This window comes from Esox lucius, chromosome 17, assembly GCF_011004845.1.
Source record: "Esox lucius isolate fEsoLuc1 chromosome 17, fEsoLuc1.pri, whole genome shotgun sequence".
In the NCBI taxonomy this organism is placed as follows: domain Eukaryota; kingdom Metazoa; phylum Chordata; class Actinopteri; order Esociformes; family Esocidae; genus Esox; species Esox lucius.
In genome coordinates, this window is record NC_047585.1 from 25,885,284 (window position 1) to 25,893,813 (window position 8,530).

The window sequence follows — 8,530 nt, forward strand, 5'->3', positions numbered from 1 at the left end:
CCTACCTCTGCCTCCCTCCCTCCCTCCCTCCCAACCACACACACACACACACTTGCACCGTTGGGCGGGGACTGATCAGATCTCAAACAGCAGAACAAAGCAAACACACTGCATGGCTAAATCCCAGTGGAGGGAGAAACGGGCCTTGGGTTTAGACCCGGGTCCCTTATCATGAAAGATGGAGGAGTGCAGTTTTGAAGCCCTGGAATACACCTAAAAAACACTGTCAGATTGTGTGACAAGTACAACGTTATTACAGTAAAACATGTGCATTTCAATAACTTATATGGTTTTCGGTATCACTGCAGAGACCTGGAGACACTGTCGGAGAGACAGTTGTGGGAATACAGTGGGGCTGTAGTGCTTACATTAATCAAACATTAATCAGCATGTCTGAAAAATTAGCACATTTCTGGCCAAGAGCGGCTGGGCAGTGAGTGATGTATTCTTGATGAGTGGTGTGTGTGTGTGTGTGTGTGCGTGTGTGTATTGGTTGAGGGTTGTATTAGAAGCGGTAGTGAGATAAAACGACATCAGAGATAGAGGGATGAGATGTAGAGAGACCGAGAACAACAATAGAGAGAAGGAATGAGTGGGAGACTGAAACTGCATTACGTTAGGCCTTATACTTAAGGCTCAATCACAAAAGTTTGATTAAAGTTCTCTGTTTCAGTATACATTTCTGAACTACAGCAGGCCTGATTGAAACATAACTCAACTGCATGCACAGTAGGGGGGGGAATACAGTCAGTGGACAACTCCCTTTTCATGTAATTATTTGAATACAAGCCATAGCAGCCTTCATTTCCCTTCCAATCACAAAGCATATGGTCTGTGATTGCCATGGACACCTAGTTAGGCACCAAGAGTCTGTCCAATCAGCTCCATCCCTACCCTACAGTGCGTGCGCGCGTGTGTGTTTGTGATGTCTGGAGACAGTCACAAATTGGCAATCAGGTAACACTGCCATGGATATAGGTTTCCTCTCAGAGGGATCCTGACTCCAGCCCACTGCCTTTTTCTCTCCTCCATCTCCTCCCTCGCTGCCCTGCATCCGGAGCCGCCACAGCTCGACCCTGACAGGTGCTCCTGACAAAACCCATTATCATCACAATTACACAAGCCCTCTCCCTCTTCCCCCCTATCCCTCTATCAAGGCACAGTAATGCTCTCTTTCTGCTCTTACAATAGAGAGCGGTAATAAAGGTTACTTTTTGTAGGGACAATTCAACGCTAACTAAGACACGCTCTGTGGAGAGATTCATATGTGGTTTTTTTTCATAAGCGCTGAGGGATAAGATTTGTCGTGAAACACAGGCAAGTAGGCTGGGCACGTTTTTTTTCTGTGTTATAATTGTATGCTTTTTATGTTGGCTTTCAAAGTGAAGTAAACTGATTACAATGTTGTAATGTAGTTTGAAAAGGTAACTAAACTACTCCACCAGCAAAAACATTTTTAAGTTGTTCGGGCATCCTTAATAAAGGGTGTCGTTTCTAAATGTCTTGTATCTATACTTACACGGTAAGTAAACACTTTACAAACTGACTGTACATTTATTAACTTTATTAACAGCATGGGCAAACAGGTTGTACCCTAACGTACATTTCACATAATCATTGCTATCCATGCGCAGCATCACAGCAGAAATTGTCGTTGACAGTTTCATTCTGTCTATTAGCAAAACACAAATTCAGATGTTTACTGTGATCTTATAGTTTTTAACGATTGCAATCACAGTTTCTATGAACGATATTAAATAGTTTCTATGAAACTAAGAACTTAGACCACATGGGCAGACTGGGGTATAAATTCAACCCTGGCACTTCGGCCACACCAGCCCACATCACTGCGCCACTCAAACACATCTGTTCAGATCTCATAAGAACTATTATTGTTGAGACAAAAGCACAATATTAATATAAAACCTGACTTGCATCTTCTATCTGCTACAGAAGACAATGCTCAATTACAGTAGCCATGTGGTTCTCTGGATCTTAGTCACCTAAATCACCATCTTTCCTACCGGTTTCCACTGGCCTCAACTGTTCTAAGTCCTCCACTGGCCTGCTTTTCTCATCTATTTTCATCCTGGCAACCATTCTCATCTGCAACTATGATGTGCAATATTTCATTAGTTCGTTTTTAAGGTATGGTATATGAGATGACTCATTCTGACCCTCCCCTTTCATGTCGGTTTATGTCATATTAGATAGATACCAAGAGTTGGAGTGACTGAGGGAAAACAAAAGAAAGTCAAATGTTCTGATTTGAAACTGATATTAAACTGATAGCAAAATCAGTATACCATCTTTCAGGCATGTCATGTTGACAAAAACAAACTCAGCTAAACTATACATTTTTAAAACACAATAATTATATTTGTAGAGCTGCAAAAACAAGGAAAAATAACTCTAGAATTGCATGCAAACACAACAAGACAACAAAAGCATTAGTAACTGTGCAGCCGTTTGTCATGAGGAATTCCATAAAAAATGTCAGTGAATTACAACAATATATTTCTGTATTAATATCAGTGATGTACAGTAGCGGTAAAATTAAAGATGGTAGCCAGACTATGAGCTGTAGTGGGCCATTGAGGTAAGACCAACATCCACATATGGAAAGGGGGCATACAGGGAGGATTTCGCCGTGAGTAGATGTTCAAATCAAAACAGTTTTGTAGGTATTTACTTTGTGGACCAAAATAGTAAAAACTTTTTTCAAGAGAACTCACATTGGCTGACCACCAGTTTTGGGAACCACTGCTTCTTCACTAGATCTGCCTCAGCCACACAACTGAGGGCCACAGAACTGTCTGTCTCACTACTGGCACACTATGAGCAGCCTGCTGATGTCAGGCTCTACTTCCATTTGCTTCTTCCTCATAATTCCTCATAGAGACATTGGAAGACTCTGGCGACAACTAAGCTAACCAGCTGACTGATTCCTGCATGTTTGGGAGATGCCTGGGGAGAGGGCAGGTGTCACAGGCCATTTTAAAAGTTGCCTTCGTCCACTTGAGTGCTTCTATATATAGTCATGAACCTGACACGGAACAGTTTTTCTTTTCAGCCGGAAGCCTGAATCCGAACCAGTTTGTTCTAGTCTATTCGCATCATTGGTGCAATCACATCAGGCTCTCAAACTGCGGAGCAAGCGGGCTGACACATTGATAGTAAAATGGTCCTGTCTGAATATAAATTTGCAAGCAATGCAAGCCACATTCCCAACACAGAATAAATTCACATGTATTTGTATATGTGTATGAATATTGATGGACCATCAGAAGACCTGGTGGTAGACCAAATAAAACAGAGACTGAAGACCAACTCAAGCCACTGCTGAATAGATTGACTGAAACACAGAAGCAGGAGATATTTCTCAAATTCAGAAGCCTACACATTAATAAAACAATTAATATACACCAACAGCCAACGTTACCATTAGTATTACCTGGAAGGTATTGAATGCATTAATTAAATGTTATCGTAATAGTAGTGAGATTTTCTACTTGACCATGTTCTTGAAATGTCAATGAGGGAAACTGGGCTGAGAGTCCAACTTAACCTGAGCCATTTCACTGTTGCATTAATTATCTGGACTTTCAGAAATTAAAATAGCTTATTAACTGTCAACTTTTCTGACCACTGTGCAGAACACCTGTGTTTTCTGTACTCTGAATCTGTATGCGTTAGCACACGCAGGACAGTCCAGCAAAATCACATGAACTTAGGACTTCATATTGTAGACATGAGACCATGCATGATGTATTAGTCATTGTGAATGTGGTTGTAGGAAAACCAGAAGTGAATTATGAATAAAATCATCTTCGATATTGTACTTTAACAGCATAATACAGTTGCTCATAAAGTTTGCTTATTTCTATCCCATAAACACGCAGCTGAAAGCTACACATTCAGACGTTTGGTGGTTTGAAAGAAATCCCAACGAGGAGTTGCAGCGGTGCAGATTGCCTTTCAGTTAGATGACTTTACTTCTGCCAGAACACATTTATAGTTTGACTCAACATTTTGCATTCAGCATAAGGGACCTTAATGTAACGTTTGTGTTTTTCCCAAAGGAACGGTGATAACACCTTGACAAGTCTCCATGCCGGGGAGGGTCCAGTGTGTTGTGCTGACATCAGAGCTAGTATGCAGCAAGCTGTTTTGCTTTGGATGGTTGGCATAATGACAACCTGTTTTTTTTGAGGCATCATAATTTATGAAGGTCTACATGCAACCCCGTTTCCAAAAAAAAGTTGGGATGCTGTGTAAAATGTAAATAAAAACAGAATGCAAATATGTTCAGATCATTTAAACCCTATATTCAATAGAAAATAGTACAAAGACAAAAAATTGAATGTTGAAACTGAGAAATGTTATTGTTTCTTGAAAAATTGCCACTTTGAATTTGATGCCAGCAACATGTTTCAAAAAAGCTGGGACAGGGTAGTGTGTTGTGCTAAAAACATCTCACAACTATTTAGGTTAATTGGCAACAGGTCAGAAAAAACATGATTGTGTATGAAACAAGCATCTCAGAGATGATGAGTCTTTCAGAAGTAAAGATGGGGAGGGGTTCACCATTCTGTGAAAGACAATGCAAGCAAATAGTGCAACAATGAGTAACGTTTCTTAAGGTAAAATTGCTAAGAGTTTGGGTATCTCGTCATCTACGGTACATAATATCATGAAAGGATTCAGAGAATCCAGAGAAATCTCTGTAAGCAAGGGACAACGCTGAAAACCAATATTGGATGGCCGTGATCTTTGGGCCGTCAGGCGGCACTGCATTAAAAACAGACATAATTCTATAGGGGAAATCACTGCATGGGCTCAGGAACACTTCTGAAATCTGTTGTTTGTGAACACAGTATGTCGCTGCATCCACAAATGCAAGTTATAACTCAAATCAAAATGTGAAATTATTTTGGGTATCAGGTACGCTGCATCCTTTGGGCTAAAGAGGAGAGGGACCATCCGGCTTCTTATCGGTGCACAGTTCAAAAGCCTGCATCCATGATGGTATGGGGGTGCATTAGTGCACATGGCATGGGTGACTTGCACATCTGTGAAGGCACCATTAATGCTGAACAATATATACAGGTTTTAGACCAACATATGCTGCCATCCAAAAACACTACGTGTTTTTCTGGGAAGGCCTTGCTTTATTCAGCGGGACAATGCCAAACGTATTACAACAGCATGGCTCTGTAGTAAAAGAGTCTGGGTGCTAAACTGGCCTGGCTGCTGTCCAGACCTGTCACTCATTGAAAACATTTGGCAAATTATGAAACCATAAATACGACAAAGGAGACCCTGAACTGTTGAACAGCTGTATCAAATCCTATATCAAATGGGACAAAACTCTTTCAGAACTACAGTTGGTCTCTTCAGTTTGCAAACCCTTGCAGAGTGTTGTTAAAAGAATAGGTGATGCAAAACAGTGGTAAACATGCCCCTGTCCCAACTTTTTTGAAACGTACTGCTGGCATCTAATTCAAAAAGGTGTGTATTTTTCCAAAACCAATAACATTTCTCAGTTTCAACATTTGATATGTTGTCTTTGTACTATTTTCAATTAAATACAGGAATATAATATTTGCATTTTGTTTTGCATAACATTTTTGGAAATCGGGTTGTAAAACAAAACAATCTTTATTCCTGCCTTCCCGGAAAATTAGGTAGTAAAGGTTAATTAAGTTCTGTTTTTAGGAATTCAACCTGGGTAGCTCTAGATCACTATAAATCATCTCCCATCACCCCGTCGGTCTCTCAATCATGAAAGCTCTTTTCTTCTCATACTCTTCTTACTGCAATTATGTCCTTTACACACCGAACCCTCATTCGCCCCTCTTTTCATCAGTGTTCCTCTGTCCATCTCTATCGGTTCCCATCTCCTATGGCCTAATTAGATCAGAGGGATCAATTTCATCTTGATTAAGGAAGAGAGGATGAGGAAGAGGAAACAAAGGGTTTCTGTATTTTCTATATTTCCATGTCTGTCAGTCTTCCTTTATCCTGCAGGTGGGTTATAGGGGTATTCGGGTATTGAGCAGAAAAGAGGGCAAAAGGGAAACCGTGATAGAAAATGGGAGACAAAGAGAAAGGACGAGAGAGTGATGAGTCTCCGATGTATGTAACACACTCCACCCCACTGGCTCGTCCCCCATTTTCTGACCCAAATCTAATCAGACAGCACTCCTTTTCTCTCCCTCCCTCCTTTTCCTCCTGCTTTCATAGGAGTCGCGCACTCCCCTCTATTTTTAGCTGTTTGTCCTTGGGTAAGGCTCTGTGAGCATGGATAGGATCTACACATAGTCACTCAGGTGAAAAACAGCCCTTCTACTGCTAATACCAACCTGTTATTCATTTCAGCTCCACTGCATTATTCAAGCGAATCCTTTAAACCAGTGTGATGAAGGAAGCATTAAACAAGTGTAATGCTGAGATCAGGCAACTTTCCTAAACCTCATCCTTTCTCCTCAGAGAGAGTTAGCAACTGGAGCCAATCAGCATGACCGCAGAGTATTAGCTCCCTCTTCCATCTCAATCCCTCTCTCATTAACTTTTCTTTTTCTCTCTCCGTCTCTTTCTCGTTAAAAAGCCTTTCTGTAACATGGTGACTCATAATAACGGCTCATCTTTTTCAAATAGATTAGCTTCATCCCATTTCACTGTTCTCTATAGTAGAATGGGTAAATGCACAATCAACCCTAGTGCCTAATCTATTCTTATGAATACACAAGTTGTACACACGCGCATACCCGCCGACACACACACACACACCACCGTATCCCTTTATCTGTTGTGAAGCAGCTTATTGGTCGTGGTTTAAGGGCTTCCTGAGAGAGAGGCTGCTGAGTGCTGCTGTTAATCTATGGAGGTGCTAGCCAGACAAGGCCATGCTCAGTGCCCAGAGAACATGTGTTTTACTACGAGATAAAAAGATGAACAGAGGGTGCTGGAGGAGTAGAGAGATAGAGGTGGGGTAGGGGCAGACATGCATAAAGATAGACAGGGAGAGTGAGAGAGAAAGAAATACTGAGAGACAAAGAAGGATTTGGAGAACAGAAGAGGAGAGAGAGAAAGAAGGGTTGATAAAAAGAAGAGACAGGGGTGGGTGGCAGACATACATAAATAAAGACAGGGAGAGTGGAGAAGAAAGAAAGACAAATAGGCAGACAGACTGAGAATAGGGAGAGGGAAAGGAGAGAGGAGTGGTGGTTGTAGATGTGTAGATATGTGTGTCTTAACAGTGGATGTTGAAGTGTAGATGTGTGTGTCTTAACAGTGGATGTTGATGTGTAGATGTGTGTGTCTTAACAGTGGATGTAGATATGTGTGTTTTAACAGTGGATGTAGATGTGTGTGTCTTAACAGTGGATGTTGATGTGTAGATGTGTGTGTCTTAACAGTGGATGTTGATGTGTAGATGTGTGTGTCTTAACAGTGGATTTTGATGTGTATGTCTTAACAGTGGATGTTGATGTGTAGATGTGTGTCTTAACAGTGGATGTTGATGTGTAGATGTGTGTCTTAACAGTGGATGTTGATGTGTAGATGTGTATGTCTTAACAGTGGATGTTGATTTGTAGATGTGTGTCTTAACAGTGGATGTAGATGTGTAGATGTGTGTGTCTTAACAGTGGATGTTGTTGTGTAGATGTGTGTGTCTTAACAGTGGATGTTGAAGTGTAGATGTGTGTGTCTTAACAGAGGATGTTGATGTGTAGATATGTGTGTCTTAACAGTGGATGTTGATGTGTAGATATGTGTCTTAACAGTGGATGTTGATGTGTAGATGTGTGTCTTAACAGTGGATGTTGATGTGTAGATGTGTGTCTTAACAGTGGATGTTGATGTGTAGATGTGTCTTAACAGTGGATGTTGATGTGTAGATGTGTGTCTTAATAGTGGATGTTGATGTGTAGATGTGTGTCTTAACAGTGGATGTTGATGTGTAGATGTGTATGTCTTAACAGTGGATGTTGATGTGTAGATGTGTGTCTTAACAGTGGATGTAGATGTGTAGATGTGTGTCTTAACAGTGAATGTTGATGTGTAGATGTGTATGTCTTAACAGTGGATGTTGATGTGTAGATGTGTGTCTTAACAGTGGATGTAGATGTGTAGATGTGTGTGTCTTAACAGTGAATGTTGATGTGTAGATGTGTGTGTCTTAACAGTGGATGTGGATGTGTAGATGTGTGTGTCTTAACAGTGGATGTTGATGTGTAGATGTGTGTGTCTTAACAGTGGATGTTGATGTGTAGATGTGTGTGTCTTGACAGTGGATGTTGTTGTGTAGATGTGTGTGTCTTAACAGTGGATGTTGAAGTGTAGATGTGTGTGTCTTAACAGAGGATGTTGATGTGTAGATATGTGTGTCTTAACAGTGGATGTTGATGTGTAGATATGTGTCTTAACAGTGGATGTTGATGTGTAGATGTGTGTCTTAACAGTGGATGTTGATGTGTAGATGTGTGTCTTAACAGTGGATGTTGATGTGTAGATGTGTCTTAAC